This window comes from Zingiber officinale, chromosome 10A (assembly GCF_018446385.1).
Source record: "Zingiber officinale cultivar Zhangliang chromosome 10A, Zo_v1.1, whole genome shotgun sequence".
NCBI classification, from domain to species: Eukaryota; Viridiplantae; Streptophyta; class Magnoliopsida; order Zingiberales; family Zingiberaceae; genus Zingiber; species Zingiber officinale.
The window spans coordinates 69,294,463-69,309,514 of NC_056004.1; the positions used below are offsets into that span (position 1 = coordinate 69,294,463).

At 39.6% G+C, this 15,052-nt stretch overlaps 1 pseudogene; it reads left to right on the forward strand.

Annotated features, from left to right (window-relative positions):
* Nucleotides 1-1,009: 1,009 nt before the first annotated feature.
* On the forward strand, nucleotides 1,010-1,701 carry LOC122026694 (annotated as a pseudogene).
* The last annotated feature ends 13,351 nt before the right edge of the window (nucleotides 1,702-15,052 follow it).

Consider the following 15,052-nt stretch of genomic DNA (forward strand, 5'->3'; position numbering starts at 1 on the left):
CTATCTCCTATTGCATGCACTACAAGAAAAACCCTCATAGACATCAGTGGAACAATAACGGTTTTAAGCAAAAACCGATATCTTTGAGTATTTTACACCAGTTTTTCCAAAAACCGATATCTATGAGGGCAGATTTTCGCTCATAGACATTGGTTTTTTAGCCGATGTCTATGAGCGCCTTTTTTTTCGTTAATAGACATCGATTTTAACATCGGTTTTTAAAACCCGGTGTCTATGATAAATAAAATAATTTAATTTTTCCACCAATACTTAACCAAAATTTACAACACTTCCCTCTTCCTTCCAAACCTAAACCTTCCTCTTCCTAGATCGCGTCGTCCTTCCGCTTCCTAGATCGACGCCCTTCCTCTCCCGATCAGGATCAACACATGACTCCCTTGTGAGGTCTGCGGAATGCCCCGCTTTCCCAAACGACCACATCTATATCCTCTTTCCCCTTCTCTTCTCCTCTCCCTTCTGTCTTTGCCCTCTTGCGGGTTGCTCCATCTCTTAGGGTTTCTTCTCCTCATGCTTTCTGGTTTCTCCGTTGATTCGTCGGCGGCCTTTTCCCCGGAAATCGTCTTGATTCCGTTGCTGTTTTCGCTGCTGGTGCTCGGATTTGGCTCCTCGGGGCTGCTCCTTCGTCGTCTGCACTCATGGCGGCTCTCGTCAAACGCGGAGGTGATCCCTTGTTGATCCTTGTATGCTTAGCTTGTTTCTTAGTGTTTTCTTGGAGGAAATCGGTCGGCTCTGGGCTAGATCTGTTGGGATTTTTGAGTTCCTTGTTGGAATTTCTTCGCGCTGGTTGTTTTGATGGCTAGACTTTCTTTTGAGGGGTTTAAAGCTTTTTAAATTAAGATGATGGTGTAGATCTATTAATATTTTTTAGTATTTACTTTCATTCTTGTTAAATTAAGCTTTTATTCTTTTGAGGGGTTTTGAGTAGGACTAGGGTTTCTCTACTCGTTCATTCTCGAGTCAGCGGCGGATCGTGAGACAGCCGGCGAAGATGAAGACTATCTTGTCCTCGCAGACGATGGATATCCTTGAGGGTGTCATTGTGAAGGTGAACGCTAAGATCGTGGAGGTGGAGGGCCCGCGTGGAAAGCTCACCCGCGACTTCAAGCATCTCAATCTCGACTTCGAGCTCATTGAGGGTGGGAAGAAGCTGAAGGTGGACGCTTTGTTCGGATCTCGGAAGACTACGGCCGCCATCTGCACCTCCTTAAGCCACATCGATAACCTGATCACGGGGTCACGAAGGGGTACCGCTACAAAATGCGGTTGGTCTATGCCCACTTTCCCATCAACGCCTCCATCACTCCCAACAACAACTGCATTGAGATCAGGAACTTCCTTGGGGAGAAAAAGGTCCGATCTTTTTTTTTTATCCTTATAGTCGGTGTAGTTTTATTTCTCTATTTCATGACTAGTTTCACGTCCAATCAAGCTTTACGTTTTTTTTTGTTTGAAATTTCCCTTGTATTTTTAAGAAAACTAGGTCATGAGAGTGGGCAACGAGAGATTTGTTTTAGGTTAGCTACAGAAATATAGACATTTCGATTTGGTTCATGGAAAATTGCTTCAATTTGCGAAGATTATAGATGCATATATTGGACGTTTTGATTCAGTTCATGGCAATTTGCCAAGATTATAGATGCAAATATTAAACATTTGGATTTGGTTCGTGGCAATTTGTGAAGATTGTAGATGCACATATTAGATATTTCGATTTGGTTCACAGCAATTTGTGAAGATTTTAGTATTTTCATAGATCTATTAATAAAAATTTAGTATTTTTTATAAACAAAGATATTTTCCTTTGTTTTGGTAGATTTGCCTTTTTTTTAAAGCTCCTCCGTTTTATTTAGGTGGTTATTGAATTTTAGCAATTCATGTTTACAAAGATTTCACGATGAAGATTACTTAAATGATTATTTGTATTATATGCAGTACTGGATAAACTTGAATTGGTTTGGACCTTTTGATGTGATTAACAATTCAATTTTAATTATTGTTCCTATTTTAATTATTTTACATGTTCTTAACGTAAATTTTGTTTCTCTGGTATCCCAAAGCACTTAATGAATATGGCAACTTACGTGGCTAAATTTATTACTTGTCTGAAGTTACAATAGTATGCTGGTTTGTACAATTACCTCATCATTTTATATTCTTCCTGCACAGATTTTTGATTGGTGAATGTTAAGACATTCATGTATGTACCATCCAGCCATTTTTTTATAATGTGCTGGTATCATTTCATCTTTTGTGCTAATAACTGAGCCAATCCAAGGATTGTCATTCTTCTCCAGTTAAAATTTCAACGACAATTCTATTAAAATAGAATACGCATTTGTTATGTATTAACTATATCTAGAAGCGAGATGCACCTCCAGGTGAAAAGCCTGAGCCAGTGAGGACCCATCTTAGGAACATGATAATAGTTCCCGAGATGATTGGGAGCATCGTTGGGGTCTACAATGGAAAAACATTCAACCAGGTTGAAATCAAGGTAACCTTTTTTTTTTGACATAACATTCATGTGGCATATTGCTAGGGGTCTCTTTAATTTTACTTTTCTGCATTCCATATCTTTAATAAAAACCATCATATTTCTCATCGTATATTGATTTGTTTATGTGGCATTACAACCCGAGATGATTGGCCATTACTTGGCTGAGTTCTCCATCTCATACAAGCCTGTGAAGCACGGAAGACTTGGTATTGGTGCTACCCACTCCTCCAGGTTCATCCCCCTCAAGTAAAACTTGCATCAGTTGAGTTAAGAAATGTGTGACCAAGATCCTTTTGGACTTGCTATTCCACTTGGGTATTTCTTATTCTAGGCCCGTTATTGGTTTTACTTGGATAAATTATATTTCTTTATGCAATTTTTTATCGAGTACTTTTGATGTTGGAAGATTACAAATATTTATGCTGCTTTATTCAAAGTCGATATATGAACTTATGACTCGTTGAATCAAACTGGTCGATATTTCCGACCAAATATTGGAGGCTAACTTTGAGGAAAACATGGAGCAAATATTTAAGCGGCTGCCAAAGGTATGCTATTTAGTTCCCTTCGGTTTATAGTTATTACAGGAGTGTTGCAAAGTCGGCATCATGTTTTATAATTATCACATTCACTCCCTAATATGCAGACAAGGCAAACTGCTCTATTTACAGCTACCCAAACTAAGAAGGTTTCTATTTCTTTCTAACTACTATTCATAATCATTTGGGTTTTCATTTTCTTTAACTTATTAAAAAAAATGCAGTTTGAGGATTTTGCGAACTTGTCATTTAAGGAAAAGCCTGTATATGTAGGTGTTGATGATGGAAGGTCGAAGGTAATCTCCAGATTTATTTTATCATTGTTTTTACTAGGTTGTTTCGTCAATAGCAAGGTTGACACGAATTCATCTTTCTCAGGTGACCGTCGAAGGGTTGCAGCAGGGCTATTGTGTCGTGCCTAGCAATAAAAGGTTTCTGGTCTTGTATGCTTTTCTTAAGAGGAACCTTTCGAAGAAGATAGTGGTCTTCTTCTCCTCATGCAATTCGGTCAAGTACCATTCCATCGATCCCACCACGCTCCGTGAGGTCTCCCTCCTTCGCATGCTTTCCATCAATCCCCATGTCATCAGGTGCTATTCTTAACCTGATTGAATAATTTATGGAAACTTAGTTTTCTCGACACTTTTTTTCATCGATTTGCTTGCTCTTGATTTTGATTCCAGGCTTTTGGATCTGAAGCAAGACCAGAACAAGGAGGGGCAAACCATTCTCTACCTAGTCTTTGAGTACATGGACATCGATCTGAAAAAGTACATCAGAAGTTTCCGCCAGAGCCATGAAATGATGCCACCAATGACTGTTAAGGTAAAAATTAATTTAAGAGCTGATTTTTTTTTTCTACCACCCAATATGATGCATCAAAATTTGTTGAAATCCTCGTTACCAAGAGGTTGTTGAAGAGCATCATGATTTCTCTCTGTTTCTTGAAAGGTTCTTTAAAAGATGTCAATTGTGCATCAACAACATGAATTTTAGGGTAGAAAATTTCTCTTCTTCCACTAGGGATAGGACACTAAATATTTGATAAATTATGGTACTTTTAGATTCTCACAAGGTCTCTTGCTGTAGATTTTGATGTATCAACTCTGCAAAGGAATTTCATTCTTTCATGGTCATGGAGTGTTGCACAGGTTGGAAAAAACTCATTCACCATCTTGTTTCAGTATGTTAAAGATAAGATCTTGTTGAATAATTTGCTCCTTAATTTTGCAGGGATCTTAAGCCTCACAATCTTTTAATGGACCGCAAGACTATGATGCTAAAAGTTGCGGATCTTGGACTCAGTCGTGCTTTCACCATTCCCCTCAAGAAATACATGCACGAGGTCACATATCTTTTAGCTTGTATTGGAAAGCACAGCATTTGAAAATACCTAGCTTTCTAGTTTTCACGGCAAAATTTGTTTGAATGTAAGATATCTGATATGACATTTTCCTTAAGTGTTTAGTCACTACAGAACTTATCTGATAACCTATGCTTGTGGTCTAATTCTACATTTCATCTCTTAAAAACTAGTTTTTCTTTGAGTTTCCTACGTATCTGATCTCCCTTCTTTGTGTTCCACTACCTTTTTTCCATATCAGAAGCATTCAAGTGTTTCCCCTTTATCTTTTCCTTGCAAGTCGATTTGAGTTCCTCTGTTATTCTTGGAATATCTTAGATCGAATTGGAGCATTGCTCATGTTAGAACATTTTTTTTTTATCAGATGGTAATTCTTTGCTCTGCCAGTAACACTAGCATGGCTGTTGCACTCTGTCTACTGCTCCTCATCAATCTGTACACTTGAATTAGAAGGAGCAAATTATCTATATTATATTCTAAGCAGCATATACTAAGTGTCATATACGAAAGTTTTAGATTCTATGTTATATTCGTTATCTTCCACAGCAGCCTTTAAAAACTCAGTTTTCTATTTTATTTGATACATGTACACATTTGTTTTAGTTATTTGACATATGATGGATTTATGTATTTTTACAGTTTACAAATCTCAAGTACTCCAGAGTTGAAATTGATGAAGTGCGGTTCGATTGGGCTGAATGCATGCTAGATTACATTTGAAGTACAGTTCTACCTTGATGTGTTAAAAGAATGTTCTACCTTGATTTTGATATCTATTAGCTAGCTTTTGATGTAAAAAGAATGTTTTAGTATTTTATGGATACTGTTGTAAGAAGATTATTTATATAATTTGTGAATATTTGTGTATTTTATGGATATTGTTGAATGAAGAATATTTGTATAATTTGTGAATATTTGTGCATTTTTTTTTATTATTGTCGGTTTTTCATTATTTCGAAAATTAAATTTGTGCTGTTATAAAATATACATATTACATCGATTTTCCACCGTTACAAAATCGGTGTTATTAACTAATATCATATCGATCATTTACCGCTGCCAAAACTGGTGTTATTAACATACAATATTACATCGGTTTTACACCGTTGATGAAACGGTGTCATTAAGTGATACTACACCGGTTAATAACCGATTCGAAGACCGGTGTCGTTAAGTGATACTACACCGGTTTTAACCCGATGTCTAAAATGGCAGACTTTTAACATCGGCTTCATAGACATCGGTCGAAAATGAAATAGACACCGGTGGAAAACCGATGTCTATGAGGATTTTTGTTGTAGTGATGAAACCTTGTTAGTTATCATGAACTCTAGAGAATAATATCCATGTTATTTCCTTCATATTTGGTACACTTTATGCTCTAGTTAAACAAGCATATATCATGTATCAAGTGGTAGATATCAAGTCAAGTTATGGACTCTAGCATGTTCACATGTTTAATATGTTACAAGATGATATTGTTCTCCATATTATGTTGTTAACATGCATATGATTAAATGAAATGAAAATTTTCTTCCGCTGCCATGACCCCATATCCATATGCATGTATGTATGTAGCATTGGTAACGCCGTCCCTTCTGAGCACGAGAAGGGTGGGCATTACAATTAGTGAGTTTTGACCAAAATCTACTAAAAGACCTAGACATATCCAGTTGGACATATTTTAGGTCCTATAGATTTCTAAGGCCATGAGGATTCTAATGGTGTCTTCTATTGCATATTTCAATTTATTTGGATGTGTTAAAATGTTATTGGATGAATCAGCTAAACCCTTACCCTCGTGGCCCTGATATGAACCATTTCAGGCCCATGTTGGGCCAGATATAGAATGCCCAATGTGGGTCTAATATGATTTTATATCAGGTCCAATATAAGCCTGACATGTATGAGTTTATGCTTTAGTTAATTTTTTTGATAACATTTTAACATCTATGGAGAAGCCAAAATATGCAATGGATGACACCGTTAGACTCTTTGCAGCCTTAGACATCCATAGGACCTAAAATGGTTATAATATGAGGTTTCTAAGGCAATCAGTGGATTTTTACCAAATCTACTGATGAACCTAGACATATTCAATTGGACCTATTTTAGGGCTCGAGCGAAGGAATAGTGAGAACACTAGAAAATAAAGGAGTTATACATTACACTTAGGTTAATTAATTATATTCTTAGGTTAATGAAATCAATCAACTCTTAGCTTAAGTGATATTCTAAATAGGCTCACTCAAAACTTAATAGATTTATCCCCTTAAAAATATCATATAAATTTAGTTTAAATCCTAAAAAATTCCTAAAAATTCTCTAAAAATTCTATAAGGTAATTTCTTAATTAACACTTATTATTAATTTGTCATATCTAACACTAAGTCTAGTGAACTATGTAGAATACATATGATTCAACCTAAACATACCTTCGATAGAGTTTCCTTAGCCTACTATCATCAAAATTCATTCTGATGTTATGCTGTCAAGATTGGTTAACCCTTTTTATTGTTGGTATTAGCTCTAAGAGCCAATTATGAGATGATTAGGCTTTTTAGGTTACTCATTGAGTTAGACTCAAATGAATCCACTCATTGGATTAAACACTCATTGGATTGAGTCCAATCCAAATTAGACACATTGAATTAATGGGTTAGACTAATTAGATTATTGGATTAATGGGTTAGACTGATTGGATTATTGGATTATTGGTTAATCCAATATAATAATTCAACCCAATAAGAGGAATACAAAGAGACAAAACCCTTGGTATTCATTGGATGAATATAAATAGGTTTTTGAGTAGATTTTTCATGTGAGATGAAAAGTGTGACTCTTGATCTTCCCCTCTTCTTCCTCTTCTTCCTTCTTGGCTAAATCCCATTCTTGGTCAGATCACCTTATGTGGCTACCACAATAAAGGTGGTTCTTCTATAAAGGCTTAGTTCGTGTGACAAACGAAGGATGTTTTCATGTGGATACCATGGAGGTGCGGCCACTTGATCGCGCTGAGATATGCATTCAAAGAAAAGTTACTGCCGGGATTGCAAAGTGTTGGTGCAGGAAGCATCCGACGATCGAACCTATGTTTTGATTATGTCAAAGGGTTCAAAGTTAAGTTGTTTTGTTATCTAAAATTCTTGAATGCATTTGCAGGAAAGTCCTAAGTGTACTTAGGTAAAAGTCCTAGCTGCGGTTAGGCAGGTGGAAAACCCTAGGGGGTGGTAACCCTAGGTGAAGAAAAGTCCTAGCTGTGATTAGGCAAAGGGAAAACCTTAGGGGGTGGTAACCCTATGTCCGAGGGGGTGGTAACCCTAGGCGAAAAGTCTTGGTGGTTCGAGAGCTTTGGACAAAATCCTAGGGGTTGGTAACCCTAGGTTTAAAGTCCTGGTGTTGCGAACCAGGTGGAAGACTGGACGAGTCATGGAGCAGACATCTAGCATGAAGACTGGAAGCATCGGACACTGAGTAAAAGTCCAGTTGGTCTGGAGGACCGAACTGGAAAAAGGTAACTTCTCCTGAGAGGATTAGGTGAGGATGCATTCCTCGGAAGAGGGAACAGTAGGCGTCGGTTCGACCTAGGGTTTCCGGTCAAAAATCTTAAGTCAGAACCGGGCAGTCTGGTGATTGTCAGATATTTGTATTTATGTTATTATTATGTGCTAACTTTGTGTTGCATGGTATGCTTGGTATTTTGGGACTAACATATCTCGCAGGGACAAAATAACGTGATTTGCCTCGAATGAATAGTACCCGAGGCACCCTTCATGGAGCTTGGAGGCACCTCGGGTACGAGAGCTGGGGAGTGCACGCAGCAGAGCTGGAGGCACCCTCGTGGAGTGCTTAGCCACCTATAACGGTGTTGGAGGAACCTTCATGGGCATTGGAGGCGCCCTCAAGTGGATAGACTGCGAAGGAGTCAAAGCTCATCCGCGTTGTGAATCCAGCGGTGATGGAGGCACCCTCAAGGGCCTTGAAGGCACCCTCAATGGCTTATATAAGCCGGCCTCAAGCAGAGGCTTAGAAGAACACAGTTTTGGCAATCCTTCTTCAGCGCACTGCTAACGAGATGATCCTGCAAAGCCGTAACAACATTTCGATGACCTGAAGCTTCTATTTTATGATTCCTTTGTAGTCGATATAATATCTTTACAACATTCTAAATTGTAATATTCTTTTGTAAGATTTCTGAACTGATAGTGAATTGCCCAAAGTAAACGCTCAACGAGCGTGTGCCTTGGAGTAGGAGTCGCCCGATGCTCCGAACTAAGTAAAACCAACCTACGTACTTGGTGTGTCTTTCTTGCGCTGCTTTCTTTTAATTTCCACTGCATTTACTCGATAGTTTTCTGAAATGAAAGTGAAAGCCATGAGTGCTATTCACACACCTTTAGCGCTTTTCAATCCAACATGAAGGGCACACAACAAAGGTATAAATCTCATCAAACTTAGTATATGACTATTCTTCTCCTTGTATGGATCTTCTGGAGAGGATCTAGCAAATTTTTTATTGTGCTTTTCTACGTGTTTAGAGGGCTAGATCCTTACAGTGGTATCAGAGCCACTTGCGAAGGCGTATACTAAGTAATAGTTAGAATTTTTTCTATGTGATATAGAAATTGCATGATAGATTTACTATGATTTTCTTGATTATGAGTCCTTGTTATGTTGGGATGAAACAGTGAGTATTTGAACAAACTAAAGGATATAGCATCTTATAACATGTTATGAACGAGTGTTATAACCTATTTCGTTTAGTAGATATATATTTCTAAGTATTCGTCCCAAAGAGAAGTTGTGAACAGTAAGGTGGTCTCGGCCAAAGTGTTGTGAACAACATGGTCTCTCGGTTTTGTGGGTAGTAGGATCTTGGGTATGGCAGCAACTTATACAATGAGTATGCAAAATATTTTTTACTTCGGGGGTGCTACCCCATTGCCCCCCACCCACTAACCAGTTAGTGGGACTGCCATGGCGTTGTGACTCATAACTCTTTGTTAAAATCATAGTAGATTTTATGTCATAAGGATATTATGAATATATATGACATGGTGCATGGTTATGACCCTCTACCCCAATGTGATTGGATGTGTGTGTGTGATGTTATAATTCATAATACGTCCTGTGTGTCGTGCCTTCATCTTTTATCACTCTTGTTGTAACTCTAGACTACCCTTGAATGTAACTCAAGGTTTCTTTTAGATTTTGTAATGTACAAATTAGAGAGACATTAGTTTACTAGATGATGGTGAAAATGTAACACCCGTAAATTTTCTCTATTCAAAAAGGACAAAAAGAACTAGAAGAAGAGAAAAAGAAATAAAAATAGATTTTAAAATGACCTTGGGCAGGATTGAACCTAAGACCTCTTATATATAATTGGTTAGAGTTTCCATTAGGGTGGGGGTAAAGCATCACACTAGGAATAGGAAACAATTCCTTATAAGCAGATTTTGGGAGAAGAGATGCTTCAACTTCCACTTAGTATAAAAGTTGAGGGATGAGATCAAAACCTAAATCTCTTCATTTTCCCTTCTCCCATACCTAGCCGAAACTCCTTCCCTCTTCTTCTCTTGTAGTTTTGGCCAATAACTCTAGGGTTCCAAGGTTCTAGGTTCTTCAAGAAGAGAATCTAGAGGGGAGTTTTCATCAGGATTCGTACGTACGAGGTGGGTAGTTTGGAGATCAAGGCATACAAAAGAGAGTGTTTCTTTTCTTACACCCTATAAGAGTAAGATCTAGCGAAAGGATGTAAGTACTCCACACCTGCAGTATAAGTTGTTTCGATTATGCATGAAGGAACCTATTTGTGGTAAGTTTGTATGGTTGTATGCATGGTTAAGAAATTTCATGTTAAAGTGCATGTTAAAGAAGATATAATGCATGATATGTAAAGATGTCCCTCTAAGTTTTGGGATTAAGAGCATGTGAGTAATTTGATTTGTTTCCCATTAAGTTTCTAGGACTAAGAAGCAAAATCAAGTGCCCTAAGATGCTTCCCAATATGTGTGGGGGATTAAGTGCACATAAGATGTTTGTCGAAATGACAACAAGTGCAATTATAAGAAAGTACTGTGTAGAAGAAAATATTTTATTTTAAAATGGCATGTACTGGACACAAGGTCTATGGGATGGGCTCCTAGATTGCCTCTAGGCTTAAGTTCGCCTAGTAGTACCTTAATAGGTTCGGGATTAGCTACCTCGGATTTTATAAAGGATGCGCGCAAGTGGTACATTACCGGGCCCAAAAAAGTTGATTACTATGTTCACTAATATGTATGATAAAGTTTTCAAAGTGCATTGGTTTGTTGAAGTGAAACCATCATTAAGTGGAGAACTTGAGTTATAAAGTGTAGTGTTGGTGAACTTTATGATATGCCAGGATTTCTGTTTCGTTACATTACTAGCAAGGTTTAAGTTGGTGTTTAGCATTTCTAAAACTATTTAAAAATACATATCATGTGCATATTTACAAAGTATATGTTTTAGCGTGAACTATACTCGAGTGCATGTTTGTTGTTTTCTTCTCAAGCAGTTTTACCATAAAAAGGCATGTTCTCTTTAATGCGTAGTTTTGTGAGTAGATGGTACTTACTAAGTCTTTGCTTATAGTTTGCATTTCCTTATACTGCAGATAAAGGTAAGGGAAAGCTGGAGTAAGAAGGGGTAGCAGGAGCAATGTTTGATGGTATGGGTGACGGAACGATGGGAAGCGATCCTGGAATTTGCTAGTATATGACCATGTTAGATTTTGGTGCGGATGGACATATGTTCTTATCTCCGCTTAGTATAAAAGTACTATTAAGGACAGTGTACAATGAATTTGCAGTTTGGTAGTAGTTGAAGTGTCAAATATTCTCCCTAAGGTTGTAGGATAAAATGAAAAGTCAAGAAGGAGTACAAAGGGGGAGAACCACTCCTTTTTGGGTGCAGGGCGTGACCCCAACACGGCCATGACACGACCGTGTGGAGTCACATGACTCCAACCCTCTCCCTCTCGGCTAGGGTTGCACGGCCGTGTGCCACACACGACCATGCAAGGTTTAGTCTCTGGAAAAGTTGCACGGTCGTGTGCCACACACGGCCATGCAAGGCTTGGCCTCTGGAAAGGTTGCACGTCCATGTTCCACACATGGCCATGCACCTCTCCTCCTCGAGAAAAATGACACGGACATATGGATTCACACGGCCATGCACCCCTTTGACTCAGCCAAGGTGGCATGGCCGTGTGAGCCACACGACCATTCCCCTCTTCATTACGGCCAAGGTGACACGACCGTGTGGAAGCCACACGGTCGTGCCCTGCTTCAGCAGGGAGGACCTTACACGGCCGTGTGGCACACACGGCCATGCCCTGCTCCAGCAGGGAGGACCTTACACGGTCGTGAGGCACACATGACCGTGCCTAAACTAGGGCTCAGTAAGGCTACATGGCCGGTCATCACCACACGGCCCAGATCCTCAAGCAGTTCTAAACTCCATCTTAGCTCTATTTCGCTCCCAAAACATGACTTAACAGTCGAAGCAAGTTTGGAGTAGATCTCTGAACCGAACAGTGTACATACAATAAGGTTCTTAGTAGTATGAAAAGAAGTAACGTCGGTGGCTTGGGTTAGGGTTAAGAAGTGCGGTCGTTACAATTATGGTATCAGAGCAGGTTCCATCCTTCCGCCACCCACACGTCATGCATTGATCCTGCCACTTCCAAGTAAGAAAGTACCTTTTCTTCATGTACCTAGTTACTGTTATGTTTAGTAAGAAATTCTTGTTAAGTTTTAGCATGCTCATATGTGAAAGTAGTAATGATAGCAAGTAGGGTTGATGAGTGGCTGATGTATGTTTTCACTAGTTTGGACTTATGATAGGTAGAATGGCAAGAGGACGACCAGCTAGACAGCCGAGGGTTAATGAACCTCAACCAAGGGAAAATGAGTCTTCACCACAGCCCAACCTTTTAGAAGTAGTAGCTCAACTTCAGAGACAAGTGGCTGAGCAGCAGCAGGTTATTGCCTCTTTAATTGCTAACCAACAAGCTTCCCCTATAGTCCTACCGGAAGTCAATTTGGTAACACCTACTATAGCTGAAGCACCATTAGTTACCCCTGTAGCCCCAGCAAAGGTGGTGAGGCAAGAAGCATACCTCATCCAGTGGCAGAAACTGAAGCCAGAGAGTTTCTCTGGTACCAATGAACCATGGGATGCTCAGGCATGGTTCAAAGCTTTGGAGAGTATAATGGAGCTACTGGACTGGCCGGAGGTAGAAAAGATTAAGTGTGCCTCCTTCTGCCTCACTGGTGATGCAAGAATGTGGTGGGAACGGGTCAAGGCAAAATGAAAAGTAGATCAAATGACCTAGTCTGATTTCGAGACTGAGTTCTTCGAAGAATTCCTCCATATGCGAGTCACAAATAAACATTATGACGAGTTCACGGAATTTCGACAAGGAGATTTATCAGTGGATGAAGCTGTGAAGAAATTCAATAGGCTGGATCGCCTATGCCCTGAGCTGAACAGCACTGAATGAGAAAGGGTGAGGCTAATGCTCAAGATGCTGAGGCCAGAGATAGCTTTAAATGTAGCTGGCGGAATTAACAGACCGCAGACTGTAGAAGAGCTGATTAGTAGCGCCTTGATCACAGAGCATTATCAGAACAGTATCAAGCAGCAGAAGCCAGTACTAATGGAGAACAAAGGTCAAGGGAGTTCCGACACTCAGAAACCTCAGAGACATGGGTCAACCTGGAAAGGGAACTCTAAGAGGAAGCAATGGAGTAATAAGAAGGGAAGATCTGTAAACAAGCAAACTAGGTATGCCACATGTTCCATCTACGGAAGGATGCACTCTGGAATCTGTCGCAAGGGCATGAGTGGTTGTTATGCATGTGGTCAAGAGGGGCATATGGCCAAGAATTGCCCGACCAAGATCAACCTTCCTCCTACACAACTTGTGCAATATGGAAGCAAGCAGGCACAGCTACACCAGATGCAGGCCACGTTGGAGGGTCCTCACATTAGTCAAGGTAGACTAGAAGCTCCACCAAGCTCTACAAATGCTCTAGTTTTCTCCCTTACCAGAGAGGAGGTAGCAAACGCCTCCACCGTTATCACACGTCAGATATGCATTTTTAATCAATATGCAACTGTGTTATTTGATACTGGGGCAACCCATTCATTTGTCTCCATAGTATTTGCTGAAAGAATAGGTATACCCCCGTAAGTCCTAAGCAGACAATTCTTGACGACTCTACCCTCGGGAGAGATAATGACATCTACACACTGGTTGTGAGCTGTGCCAGTTAAAATTTCAGACAGAGAACTGTACAGTGATCAGATCTTGCATAACATGTCTGATTAGGATGTTATTTTTGGGATGGACTTCCTGAGCAAGTATGGTGCTTCCATTGAGTGCCATAAGCGAAGGGTTCTATTCCAACCTGAGGTAGAGTCTAAGTTTGAGTTCATCGAAGATTCGAAGAAGAAAACACAGAAATTTTTATCAGCCATGAAGGCTCAGAAAATGTTAGCTGATGGATGTATTTGATTTCTAGCTCATGTGGTTAATACCCAGCAAGAAAGAGATCACGAGCTAGAGGAAGTTAGGGTTGTATATGACTACCCAGAAGTGTTTCCGGAAGAGTTGCCAGGGTTAGCTCCGGATAGGGAAATTGAATTTGAGATTGAACTCATTCCTGGTAACTATCCAATCTCAAAGGCACCCTACCGAATGGCTCTAGCAGAATTGAAAGAACTTCAGGGGCAATTGCAGGAGCTACTCGACAAGGGCTTCATTCGCCCTAGTCACTCACCCTAGGGAGCTCCGGTGTTGTTCTTAAAGAAGAAAGACGGGTCCATGCGAATGTGCGTGGACTACCTAGCGCTGAATAAGGTAACAATCAAGAATCGGTATCCCTTGCCGAGAATTGATGACCTATTTGATCAGTTAAAGGGGGCTACAATCTTTTCGAAGATAGACTTATGGTCTGGATATCATCAAGTGAAAGTGAAGGCTGATGATGTATCGAAGACAGCATTTCGAACGAGGTATGGGCACTATGAGTTCGTAGTTATGCCTTTTGGAGTAACGAACGCTCCTGCTACATTTATGGACCTGATGAACAGAGTGTTCAAAGAGTATTTGGATAAGTTTGTGATCATCTTCATAGATGATATTCTTATATACTCCAGAACTCTAGAAGAGCATGTTGAACACTTGAACACAGTATTACAGATTCTCCAACAGAGATAGTTGTACGCAAAGTTCTCTAAGTGCGAGTTCTGGCTTGATCAAGTGTCCTTTCTGGGTCACATTATTTCTAAAGATGGGGTTATGGTAGATCTGACAAAAATAGAAGCTGTAAGTAACTAAAATAGACCCAAGAATGTTAGTGAAATCAGAAGTTTCCTTGGGTTAGAAGGCTACTATAGGAAATTTGTAGAGAACTTCTCAAGGATCGCCTCTCCACTGACAGTGCTTACCCGAAAGAATAGAAAATTTGAGTGGACAGAGGATTGTGAGAAGAGTTTCCTTGAACTAAAAAGGAGATTGACCAGTGCTCCAATCCTGACTCTTCCAGAAAATGGCGAGAGCTTTGATATATACAGCAATGCTTCTAAACTGGGACTCGG